Source organism: Haemaphysalis longicornis, unplaced genomic scaffold, assembly GCF_048455015.1.
Source record: "Haemaphysalis longicornis isolate Haplotype H1 unplaced genomic scaffold, Haemaphysalis longicornis Haplotype H1 scaffold_2, whole genome shotgun sequence".
Lineage (NCBI taxonomy): Eukaryota > Metazoa > Arthropoda > Arachnida > Ixodida > Ixodidae > Haemaphysalis > Haemaphysalis longicornis.
The window spans coordinates 110,758,052-110,771,017 of NW_027526295.1; the positions used below are offsets into that span (position 1 = coordinate 110,758,052).

General features: G+C 48.1%; 1 non-coding gene across 1 annotated transcript; it reads left to right on the forward strand.

The window, feature by feature from the left end:
• The first annotated feature begins 2,002 nt into the window (after positions 1 to 2,002).
• Trnak-uuu (transfer RNA lysine (anticodon UUU)) lies at positions 2,003 to 2,074 on the forward strand. The gene has a single exon. It is a non-coding gene; the product is annotated as a tRNA-Lys (tRNA).
• The last annotated feature ends 10,892 nt before the right edge of the window (positions 2,075 to 12,966 follow it).

The window sequence follows — 12,966 nt, forward strand, 5'->3', positions numbered from 1 at the left end:
CCGTGTAGTCTGAGTGGCACTGGCTACCACCCTCATGCGTCAGATAGAGTTGTAGTAAATATAAATACCCCAGAAAGTGAAGGAGAACACAGTCGCCCAGATAGCCGAATTGGTAAGGCATTCGAGATCTAATCGAAAGGCGTGGGTTCGGTCCCCACTCTGGGCGCGTGTTTTTCTTTCTTTCTTTCTCACGTAATTAATAATAAAAAAATGTAACGTCACTAACTGTAAAAAAAAAATAGTCCAACCATTCCCCTATGCCTTCTTTGGCGTTGTAGACTGCCGGCATTTATTTCTGTATTTCCTAACGAGACCCTCATTTCCAAACCCTATTATCGTGCGAAAGCTTAGCGAGGGCCTCGGTTCCGGCAGCCTTGATGCCAAGGTAGCATAAGAGGGTTTCCCGCCAGTTACCCGCTTATGACATGCTGTAGACGTTCGCGTCACGCCCGGGGGGTTGAAAAGAAGGTCCCCTTCTCCCCGTGTAGTCTGAGTGGCACTGGCTACCACCCTCAAGCGTCAGATAGAGTTGTAGTAAATATAAATACCCCAGAAAGTGAAGGAGAACACAGTCGCCCAGATAGCCGAATTGGTAAGGCATTCGAGATCTAATCGAAAGGCGTGGGTTCGGTCCCCACTCTGGGCGCGTGTTTTTCTTTCTTTCTCACGTAATTAATAATAAAAAATGTAACGTCACTAACTGTAAAAAAAAATAGTCCAACCATTCCCCTATGCCTTCTTTGGCGTTGTAGACTGCCGGCATTTCTTTCTGTATTTCCTAACGAGACCCTCATTTCCAAACCCTATTATCGTGCGAAAGCTTAGCGAGGGCCTCGGTTCTGGCAGCCTTGATGCCAAGGTAGCACAAGAGGGTTTCCCGCCAGTTACCCGCTTATGACATGCTGTAGACGTTCGCGTCACGCCCAGGGGGTTGAAAAGAAGGTCCCCTTCTCCCCGTGTAGTCTGAGTGGCACTGGCTACCACCCTCAAGCGTCAGATAGAGTTTTAGTAAATATAAATACCCCAGAAAGTGAAGGAGAACACAGTCGCCCAGATAGCCGAATTGGTAAGGCATTCGAGATCTAATCGAAAGGCGTGGGTTCGGTCCCCACTCTGGGCGCGTGTTTTTCTTTCTTTCTTTCTCACGTAATTAATAATAAAAAAATGTAACGTCACTAACTGTAAAAAAAAATAGTCCAACCATTCCCCTATGCCTTCTTTGGCGTTGTAGACTGCCGGCATTTCTTTCTGTATTTCCTAACGAGACCCTCATTTCCAAACCCTATTATCGTGCGAAAGCTTAGCGAGGGCCTCGGTTCTGGCAGCCTTGATGCCAAGGTAGCATAAGAGGGTTTCCCGCCAGTTACCCGCTTATGACATGCTGTAGACGTTCGCGTCACTCCCAGGGGGTTGAAAAGAAGGTCCCCTTCTCCCCGTGTAGTCTGAGTTGCACTGGCTACCACCCTCAAGCGTCAGATAGAGTTGTAGTAAATATAAATACCCCAGAAAGTGAAGGAGAACACAGTCGCCCAGATAGCCGAATTGGTAAGGCATTCTAGATCTAATCGAAAGGCGTGGGTTCGGTCCCCACTCTGGGCGCGTGTTTTTCTTTCTTTCTCACGTAATTAATAATAAAAAATGTAACGTCACTAACTGTAAAAAACAAATAGTCCAACCATTCCCCTATGCCTTCTTTGGCGTTGTAGACTGCCGGCATTTCTTTCTGTATTTCCTAACGAGACCCTCATTTCCAAACCCTATTATCGTGCGAAAGCTTAGCGAGGGCCTCGGTTCTGGCAGCCTTGATGCCAAGGTAGCATAAGAGGGTTTCCCGGCAGTTACCCGCTTATGACATGCTGTAGACGTTCGCGTCACGCCCAGGGGGTTGAAAAGAAGGTCCCCTTCTCCCCGTGTAGTCGGAGTGGCACTGGCTACCATCCTCAAGCGTCAGATAGAGTTGTAGTAAATATAAATACACCAGAAAGTGAAGGAGAACACAGTCGCCCAGATAGCCGAATTGGTAAGGCATTCGAGATTTATTCGAAAGGCGTGGGTTCGGTCCCCACTCTGGGCGCGTGTTTTTCTTTCTTTCTTTCTTACGTAATTAATAATAAAAAAATGTAACGTCACTAACTGTAAAAAAAAATAGTCCAACCATTCCCCTATGCCTTCTTTGGCGTTGTAGACTGCCGGCATTTCTTTCTGTATATATATATATATATATATATATATAGTGAAAGAAGTCGACTGACACGTTTCCCGTTTTTGTTGCCAACAGTTTCGGAGTTAGAAACTCCTTCTTCAGGGCTCCGAAACTGTTGGCAACAAAAACGGGAAACGTGTCAGTCGACTTCTTTCACTATTTTTATACTGGCCCATCGAACCTCATGATCTCGTATATATATATATATATATATATATATATATATATATATATATATATATATATATATATATCCCGTGTAGTCAGAGTGGCGCTGGTTACCACCCTCAAGCGTCAGATACACTTCTAGTAAATTTAAATAGCTGAGAAGGTGAAGGAGAACACGGTCGCCCAGATAGCCGAATCGGTAAGGCATTCGAGATCTAATTTAAGGCGTGGGTTCGGGCCCCACTTTGGGCGCGTTTTTCTTTCTTTCTTTCTTCCTTATATTTAAAAAAATCTTAACTTCATTAACCGTAGTAAAAAATAGAGCCTAACCACACCCCTATGCCTCCTTTGGCGTTGTAGACTGCCGACCTATGTTTCTGTATTTCCTCAACGAGCCCCTCATTTCCTTACTATATTATTCTGCGAAAGCCTAGCGAGGGTCTCGGTTCTGGCAGCCTTGATGCCTAGGTAGCATAAGAGGGCTTCCCGCCAGTTACCCGCTCATGACAGGCTGTAGACGTTTGAGTCACGCCCCGGGGGTTGAAAAGAAGGTCCCCTTCTCCCGTGTAGTCAGAGTGGCGCTGGCTACCACCCTCAAGCGTCAGATACACTTCTAGTGAATTTAAATAGCCGAGAAAGTGAAGGAGAACACAGTCGCCCAGATAGCCGAATTGGTAAGGGATTCGAGATCGAATCGAAAGGCGTGGGTTCGGTCCCCACTCTGGGCGCGTGTTTTTCTTTCTTTCTTTCTTCCTTATATTTAAAAAAAGCTTAACTTGATTAACCGTAGTAAAAAATAGAGCCTAACCACACCCCTATGCCTCCTTTGGCGTTGTAGACTGCCGACCTATGCTTCTGTCTATATATATATATATATATATATATATATATATATATATATATATATATATATATATATATATATATATATCGCAAACGCACCTTCCGAGGTGCTTCTTCGTCCGCTCACACCGGCGTCGGTGCATACCCTCACGGGTAGATAGGACTACTTGTCCACATGGCTGATTCCTGTGCACGGCACATACCCTGATGGTATCATTCGCCCATTACTCTCGCTACAATCGCTCCCTGTCGAAAAGGAGCCATCCTGACGACTCGGCGAAGGTGCCGACAGAACTAAAGGGCGGTAGAAAGGCTTCAACGATTGCACGTGGATGATCTCACGTCCGTGCCGACGAACATCCGAGGTCGACGTGTTTGGTTCCACGAGGTAGTTGACCGGCAATGTGGGCTCAACAACGTGGTATGGTCCATGATACTTGGCTATTAACTTCGGAGAGAGACCAGGGGTTGGTTAGGGGATTAAAAGGCACAAAAGTGAACCGGGGTCATATATCGGCGCTTTGGTGAAGTCCTAAAAACGATGCTTCTGAAGCTGTTGATAGGCCGAAGTAAACGAGCGGGCTAATTGACGGCCTTCGACATGGTAAAGAGCGCACTAAAACGAGGACACAAGAAAAAGGCGGTGACACAGGACGAGCGCTAGCGCTCGTCCTGTGTTACCGCCTTTTTTTGTGTCCGCGTTTTAGTGCGCTTTTTACCATGTCGAAGTCCCATCACCAACTAGCCCAAATTTCTGCCCTGAAAAATTGACGGCATTCTTCGCCGTGGCGGGCGAGCTGCGAAACTGGTTTAAATTCAGTGGCATCGGAATTGTAGGGGAGAATGGTCTCAGTGGTGTAGTACGGCTCACGTCCGTACAACAAGAAAAATGGTGACAGCCCCGTGGTGTTCTTCGTCGCCTTATTGCAGGTGAACGTGACAAAGGGCAACAGAAGTCAGAAGTAAATTGCAGGGATGTAGAACTCTTGCAGTCGAAGAGCCCACCGACCAAGACGACCAGATGGATCTTTAAGAGAAGACAGCTAGCAGAGTGCGTGATGATCTGTGACGATATCAAATGGGCGGCCGTATAAGAACGGCCGAAACTTTCCTAGAGCCCAAATGGTGGCCAAGTACTCTTTTAGTAACTGAATAGTTTGACTGGGCTTTTGTAAGGTTGCGGCTTGCGTACACCACGGCGTACTCATCAAAACCGGACTTCCGTTGGGCAAGCACGGCGCCGAGACCAATCCCACTAGAATCCTTGTGTATCTCCGTTGGCGCTGACGGGTCGAAACTCAGCAACCGCTCGAAGCTTAGTTGCATCCGGAAGAACCCTGTCCTTAGATACGATGTGGGCCAAGAAGGTTAGTTGGCGTGCAGCGAAATGGCATTTTCGATGTTCAGCTGTAGTCAGGCGTTGGCAAGGCTGCTCAAAACTTACTCTAAGCGAGCAAGGGGCGTCTGGAAATCCGGCGAGAAAACTACGGCATCATCGAGATAGCAAAGACACGTCTTTCATTTTAGTCCTGTCAAAATACTGTTCTTTATGCGTTCAAATGTGGCAGGGGCATTGCAAAGCCCGAAAAGTATGGCATTAAATTCATAAAGGCCGTCTGGGGTAAAGAAAGCCGTTTTATCCCAGTCAGTCAGACTCTGCCATTGGAACCTGCCAGTACTCGGAACGCAAATCAAGGGATAAAAAAATATTCAGCTCCCTGCAGGCAGATCAGGGCGTCATCACTGCGCGGGAGAGGATAGACATCTTTGCGGGTTATGGAGTTAAAACGGCGATAGTCAACGCAAAATCGGATGGATTCATCCTTCTTCCTTACAAGGACCGCGGGTGACGCTCACGGGCTCTTTGAGGGGCGAATTACACCGTGGTGCAGCATGTCAGCCACCTGGTCGTGGTATGACGCTCCGCGGGAGAAACACGGTACGGTAGTTGGCGAAGAGGAGCATGTGAGCCAGTGTCAACCGAGTGTGTGACAACAGACGTCCGGCCCAGTGATCGTTGTGCGCAGTTCAAAGAAGACTGACACCGGCGAAGCAGTCTCGTAAGCTGTGCTTGCTGGGTCGGGTCTAGATTCTTGTTAATGGAGTTCCGGAAAACATTGGACGACAATTCAGCTGGGTCGCAAGAAACAACACTAATTTCTTCGTCCTGAAGGTGGGATAAATCATCGGTACTTTTCTGACGAGACGAGGACCGACAAGCTCAACAAAGCCGAGTGCTTCGCCATGCAATAGGGCGCATGTTAGCGTCGATGAATTCGTGACCGCCATGGCATTTGCACCTTCGCAGACAATTAAAAGAGCGGGAAGTAGCCGCAGACACCTGCGTTTGAGAAAGACTTCGAACAGCGTAAAGAGTACAGGTCCATCAGGGACGGGTGCACAACACAGGGATACAAGACGGGAGGAGCGTGGTGCAACATCTGTGTCTTCAGCGACGACTCACTTCGTGCCGGGAACAACGTGCGAAGCTTCTGGGAGCGATGAAAACTCTACGTCAATGGAAGGCAGCGGATGACAGACTCATACCGCAATACCAAGTCCAAGCCTGAAATGGCACCACGGGAGCAAGATGGCAACACGACGAAGTCAACGGTGTAGACTATCGTCTGTAGAATGACGCGAACTGTGCAAGCGGCTAGTGGCCGCTTGTGTTGTGCATCGGCGGTTTGCAACGAAAGTCCGGAAAATGGCGTCATAACTTTTCGAACAGCACGGCAGAGGTCGGCAGGAATTACAGAAACAGCAGCGCCAGTATCAATGACGGCATGAGTGGGGGCACCTTCTACAAGTACGTCGATAATATTTCGGGAAAAAACGACGGCTTGGACAGTTCGAGGTCGACGCAGTTCTTACGTCCGGAACTGCGGCCTCTAGGTTTTCTCCTCGGTGTTGGTAGGGCAGCGCCGCATAGGCGAGAGCGAGCGACGACGAGGTGAAGGTGAGCGGCGGTCGTTAAAGGTGGAAGGACGGCCGCGTGTCGACGAGGTAAATTGCGACTGAGATTGGACTGGGTACGTAGTTTGGGGCATTTACGACGGGGCATAGGTGCGATTCTAATAAGGGGCTTGTTGATCGCGCTCCTGGAGCGGAATGACATGGGGGAATTAGCGGGTGATATGTCCAGGAATTCGGCCGGTGAAACATATTGGTCGGTTGTCCTGCGGACGCCATCAACTGGAGGGGTAAGGGCTACTCACACTAAAGGGAGGGCGTCGTCTGGGCACAGTAGTCAGAGGATGTGGCGGCTGAGCCGGTACGACAGGCCGAGGTGAAGGCGCTGTCCGCTGCGGCATTGTCCGGTGCAACAATGAAACAGGTTGCAGAGACGCCGTTCTCACGGCTCGGGCGTACGTGAGGGGTGCAGCAACCGGCGGATGATGCTGAGGAGTTGGAAGTTGCTCAGCTACCCCTTCCAGTATAACGTGCCTGAGCACTGGGTTCAGAGTAGATGACGGTTCTGGGAAACACGGAAAAGGGAGACTTGGCAGGCAACTTCTTCCCGAATGAAAGCTTATTTCGCCCAAACAGCACCGGGTCGTCTCCATAGGTCGCAGCAAAACACGACAGAGGCTCGGCCTGAGCGCAAGCTTGACTGGTGAGCGGCCGCTGCCTTCGCAACTCGTCTAACCTCTGGGACAAATTCACAACGTCAGAAATGTGGGAGTCCTTGGACCGAAGCTTTTGGAAGGCGTCACCGTCCACTCCTTTTAGTATGTGCTTGACCTTGTGGGCTTCCGTCGTCAAAGGGTCCATGCACCTACACAACTCAGTTACGTCTTCAATATAGCTAGTGAACGTCTCAACAGCTCGCTGACCTCGCACCCGAAATCGTTGCTCGGCACAGAGCCGGCGTACAGCATGGCGGCCGAACGCACCAGCAAAGTGGGTGCGGAACTCAGGCGAGGTAGCAATGCCTGGTACATTATAGCCATACCGCAGTTTGGCGAGTTTGGTAAGATAGAAGTCGATATGAAGCATTTTGTCTTTATCGTCCCACTGATTGTGCGTACTCACGCGTTCGTAGAATGACAGCCAGTCTTCAACATCACTGTCATCCAGGCCGCTTAACATTGCTGGGCCCCGCTGTCGCAACAAGCCAGAACATATTACGGCTGTGTCCGATGCCGCAGCGGGAGACCGGCTTTGGTCGTGGAACATCATGAACAGCGTGTGGTTGCGAAGCTTTAGGTTGTAATTGAAACCCTTGACCTCTACCACTTGTAACCGAGATAGCCGAGGCTAAGGTGCATGGTTCAGGCGATTTATTTACAGGCGAGAGGTGAGATGAGCGTATATTTGAGCGTCCAGACGGTGGCTGAACTCACGCCAAAAGCGCCTGCGGCGGGGTTTCTTGTTCCGCTGACACGAGCGTGGGGCAAACCCTCCTCACGGGTACATTGGACCACGTATCCACATGGCTGATGCCTGCGCACGGCGCATACCCTGATCGAATTATGGGCGAATTACTCTCACTACAATATATATATACATACACACACACGCATATATATGTATGCAGAAACTTTATGGACAATCCTCGCTGCACCTATGATGATGATCTTATCGGTGCCGGTCATTTCGCGGGATGCGGGAGCAGCTCACGCTCGAGCTGCTTCGTCTTTCTCTCATCGCCATGTTGTAAAATAAAACACCGTCATCGCATCACCGGGACGTCTGTGCCGTTGGTCCTCTTATTTCACATTTTGGTGCCGATGAACCCGAGAAGAAGGCCCGCGGCGATTCGGAGGCATCCGAACTTTGGCCTATTAGAAGGAGGACCCCTCGATACCGATGACGGACCCTGGTGATGGTCAGGTCGACGGTGCTACCCGAAGCCGAACAACGTGATGGGCGGACGAGATGACGGTGACTCCTCACCTGCGACGATTTTCCCCGATGACCTCTGGCAGCGATATTCCAAGCGCTGAGGAGAACTGTGCTGCTCATCGCACAATGGAAGATTCAGCACCTTATATGCACGAACGGAGTATTCCTCCGTCTATAACGCGACTTCAGGAACTTGACGCAAGAAGAGAACAAAAGCGTTTGATCACTCGAAGGCTATGTCGAGACGCGAAAGCAGCTCTAGAATTCTCCGTAACGACCAGTAGTGTGGACGAGGTTGTGAAGAGTTGTCTGCACGAGCTACGCAAAACTGAAGTACAACTGAGAACATTAAACGAGGAAATCGAATCGCTCATCGACATTGACCACCTATACGAAGAATGTGCTACAAATATTGACTATGAAGACAAAATTAGGCATGTTATGATTCAATTATACTACCGTTTGAACGACGAAATATCTGAAACAAACGACCAGTGACAGATAATCAAGAAGTTGCATTCCTCAGCAAGCTTCAGTAAGTTTTTTACACTGACTGAACTGCTCTGCGGCGCATGCTATTTGAATGACCCCGAGGAACAAACCATCTTACAAGAAGCCTCGCCCTCGTCACGTTTATTATCTCAAACCGAATGTGAAAATACGACCCCTTTTGGGCGACGCGTGACATCCCATGGAAACATTCTTTACTATCGTGTTCGTTTGAAGAATTGCCCCAGATGACGGAGAAAAAAGTAAGCTGCTTTTCGGAGGCCGTAACGATGACAGAAGATACTTATACCGCATATCCTCAGCACAAAGACACCGATGCTTCTGCTGAGAAGTTGAAACGGCAAGACGGCAATCAAGCGCTTGTAACTTACAACCAGGCGACGCCGCAAACCAAATAAAGGGGTCTGGATTGGTTTGTAAGAGATGCAAAGAAGACTGCTGCGGCACGCACCCGACAACGCGCTCGAACAAAGGGAGCACTTGGCAGGCACCGTTCAAGCAACCAGGATACATCTCGCTGCGCCAGCCGGATTACAAGACTACAGCGTTCGAAAGAGAAGCGGAAGCCGTCAAGGCACTCTTATCAAACCCCACCGAAAATACCTTAATCCGCATCACAATTCAAAAGCGGCGAGGATAACAAACGAATTTTAACCTGGCTGCGTGGACTGCGCCGGCATTCTATGCGTGGGTTTAAAAGACGGCAACGGCGGCAGTTTCCCCATCTGACTGCCTCATCGGATTGAACTGGGCCGAACGTGAAGTATCGACAGGACGCGAACTCGCCACGGCTTCTTTGGGGCCGCGGAAGATGTAGAAACTTTATGGACAATCCTCGCTGCATCGATGAGTATGACCTTATCGGTGCCTGTCATCTAGCGGGAGCAGCTCAGGCTCGAGCTGCTTCGTATTTCTCTCATCGCCATGTTGTAAAATAGAACACCGTCATCGCATCACCGGCACGTCTAAGCCCTTGGTCCTCTTAGTCCACAATATATATATATATATATATATATGTAGCGAATCAGAAATGGGAGATGTGGGGCTCAGTGAATTAAGACAGAATAAGGGTTGGGAATCAAGAAAACCTCGGAAAGCAAAGGGGGGACTGCGTTCCGTCATATACTCGGATACAACTCAAGAAAAATGCGGCTTTTCCTCATCAAAGTACCCCCCTCCAGCCAATGGTGTCAGCGTATCAACATGACGTCATGGTGGACTGCCCCTACGCCGCGTTCACGAAAGAAATCACAGAGCATGTTCTTCCGCGCTTACGGACTTCTACCAAAATGGCCACCTCCGCTGTTCGGATGGCTGTTCGCGTCAATCCATCGGCGTCGTCCGGCTCTGAGAATGATTTTTAGTGCCGTTCAGTCGTATTCCTTGTTTGCGTGTTGTGTGCAGTGTTCTTACCATGCTCGGTAACGGCAACCGCTATGGTGTTTTTTTTTCTGCTTTGTGAACGACCGGCGTCGCCGGGAAACAGCCACCGCTGCCGGTACTGGATTCTGTGTACGCTGCGTGATACAAAGCGATCGTCGTCATCCTGTGCGGGCGTTTCGTCTTAAGCGTGAAGTGCTTCTCGTTCTACCGTTTAGTCCCTCCTGTGTCTGTGCTACCCACGTTATCACCCCAGTGACTGCGACAGAGGGCGATAACTCCTTGTTTATTTCTCTTTGATTACGCCAGTCGTAAATATTACTGTTGTGCATAGCGCGCGACGTTAACGCCATGTAGAGTTATGCTCGGGGCCACTATATTATCTCTATGCACGGGGCGAAACGCAAACAGCGAGATGTCGCGCGCTGCATTTCGTTAGAGCATATCTTGAGCCGTGTGTCCCAAGTCCAAGCAGGGCGCAAGCTTAGTCGCCCAAATTGTGATCAAGTCGCCAAATACAAGAACCGTGAACGCGTACGAGCTGTAGCTTAGCTACGTGGTGTGATTTAATATGCCACCTTTTTCATTTTGATTCTCGGTTACGCTGAGATTCCATTGTTAATTGTGTTATTTGCAGCTGGCATGTTTTCGTCGCCTGTTTTATATTGGAGCGCTTTAAGTTGTTGTTTTGGACAAAAACATTTGTGAATCAAATACGAATAGGGATCGGCATTGAGTTTGCATTGTCTATGATAATAAAGATTATGCATGAGTATTACCACTGTAAGTTCAATTTCATTATCTTGCTTAGGCTTCGCGAATGAGCTGTGCTTCGTGATAGTGAAATTTCATGAGCTATATTTCACCGGTATGACCAGCTGCAACAGTGCATGTGAAGACATGAAACGCAGCACTGAAATCAAATAAACCACTTTCAGCTTTTCCTACACATGCGCATGCATATCCTTCACGAATCAAATTCTTGAATCAGAGATGTGCATTATTGAAGCTATATGGGCACTGCTCCCCTTGTGTTCATATCACTTAAAAGACGCTGCTGCTGTAATGGTAATTTGCATGCATGTGCTGTATATTCGAGAAAGAGGATTCAGGGTGGAAAACATGTGAGCATTTCACCCATTTTCCCTGTCTCATAAAAGTGGCTGCTGGAGCAAGAAGCTCACTCAGCAGTGCTCAACATCGTGGATGCTAAGTCAGTTCTCAACATCGTGAATGCAGCTAAGCTGCTACTTGCTGCAGCGCTGTTCACAATGCAACACGTGAAATGTCTACGCATATATTAGGAGTGTAAATCACAATGACAGCACATCAATTGATGCCAATTTCATAACACGGGCAATGAAGTATGTCTGAAGGGTTACTTAGTTATCTGTACCATAGAAAGTTATCTGCACTGGTTGATGTATGACATGTCGGTTGAGTGAACGCATGGAAACACACATATGGCACATATCGCTCCGCTGAAACTGGTCAATGCTTACGTACTTTTCTTGTTACGCAAGAGCGAGAATCGGATCATATGCTAAGGAAGAAATTTATTATCTTGTCAGAAATTCACTACATGAAATTATTCCCATACGTGGGAGGATCGATTGACGCCAACATTGTTTCCTCTTCCCAAAGCTTTGGGAATTGTTTTTATTGACGTTGTGCTTCTGCATTTTATCCAGTGGCTTAGAAAACCGATAAAACATATTTATCCTACATCATGCGTAATACTGCAGACAGCCAAATAGTAGCTAAAAAGAATCAAAGTAGAAATAAAACACCGAAGCAACTTTTCTGGTCCTCACTGCTATCATAAGTTAGATTTGGCTCAGAGAGCTAAATAGACACACTGCTGAATTATGCAGAGCAAATGAAATGAGCAATAAGATACCGAAGCAGATTCATTTGTTCTTAACGCTCTATCAGAAGACAACTTGGCTCAGCCAGCCACACAAGCAGACAGTTACAAGCTTTCATGTAGGCATTTTATTTGGAACTGTTTCTGCATCCCATACGTGCGTAAGTGTCCAAACAATGTAAAAAACTTGCAGTGAAAATTCAAACTAGTGTGATGTTCTGTAGGTGAAACTTGCCTTTATCACGTATACAGTGTCGCACAAGGAGCCCCAACGCCACACACAGCAGAAGTGATTCTGCTTGAAGTGAATTTGTAAACTCGCTTGACTCAGCTTGCACATACCTCATGCTATATATGCGAATAGTCACCCTCCTCGTGCAATGTAAGCGTGGCTTTACTTCCAGAAAATAGTTTGGAAAAGTGCGGGTCTTCTCTAGCTCGGGATGTACGATTTCCTTTTATGAATACATCTGCCGCGCAGTATCCTGTAACTACTGAACTTATTCGGCTTAATTCCTGCCCCACACTTATAACAAATGAGATCAGAAACCAAGCACTGCAACAGCCTTTTCTTATTCTCATAGATACATATCAAGGCAATCAACCATGAGCCAGCGCCACACAACACACCGCTCCGTTCACTCAGTTAGCTCCACCGCTCCGCTCAGTTAGCTCCAGAAATAAGTCCTAATAAAGCACACAAACGGCATATCTGGTCTTCTCTGCTGTCTGAAAGAGTTTCTTGCTTCTGCAGCTATGGAAACACAGGTACTTAAGCTAAACACCGCACTCCACACTAACTAAACAAGGCAAAGGCTGCACTGGCAAATAGGTCGCAGCCTTACACATCTTGAAACGACTCGATAGCAGATAGGTCACTGACGGAGTCCATGTCGTCTTCACCCAGATGTATTATAATAGGTTGAACACGCGCACTTGCTCCACCGTCTCCTCTGAACTTTGTTTCAATGCTGATCACAAGCTGAAGGGTGTTTGCCCAGTGCTTAGCTGTTACCTTGGAAACTTCTTCCCTCAGGAGCACCTCTACATCTGCAAGCTTAAACGTGTCATTTCTCAAACAAAGTTAAAAACGTGGCGCAAACTAGACGGGACAAGAGAGACAGGAAACACAGATACAGGTGCCACG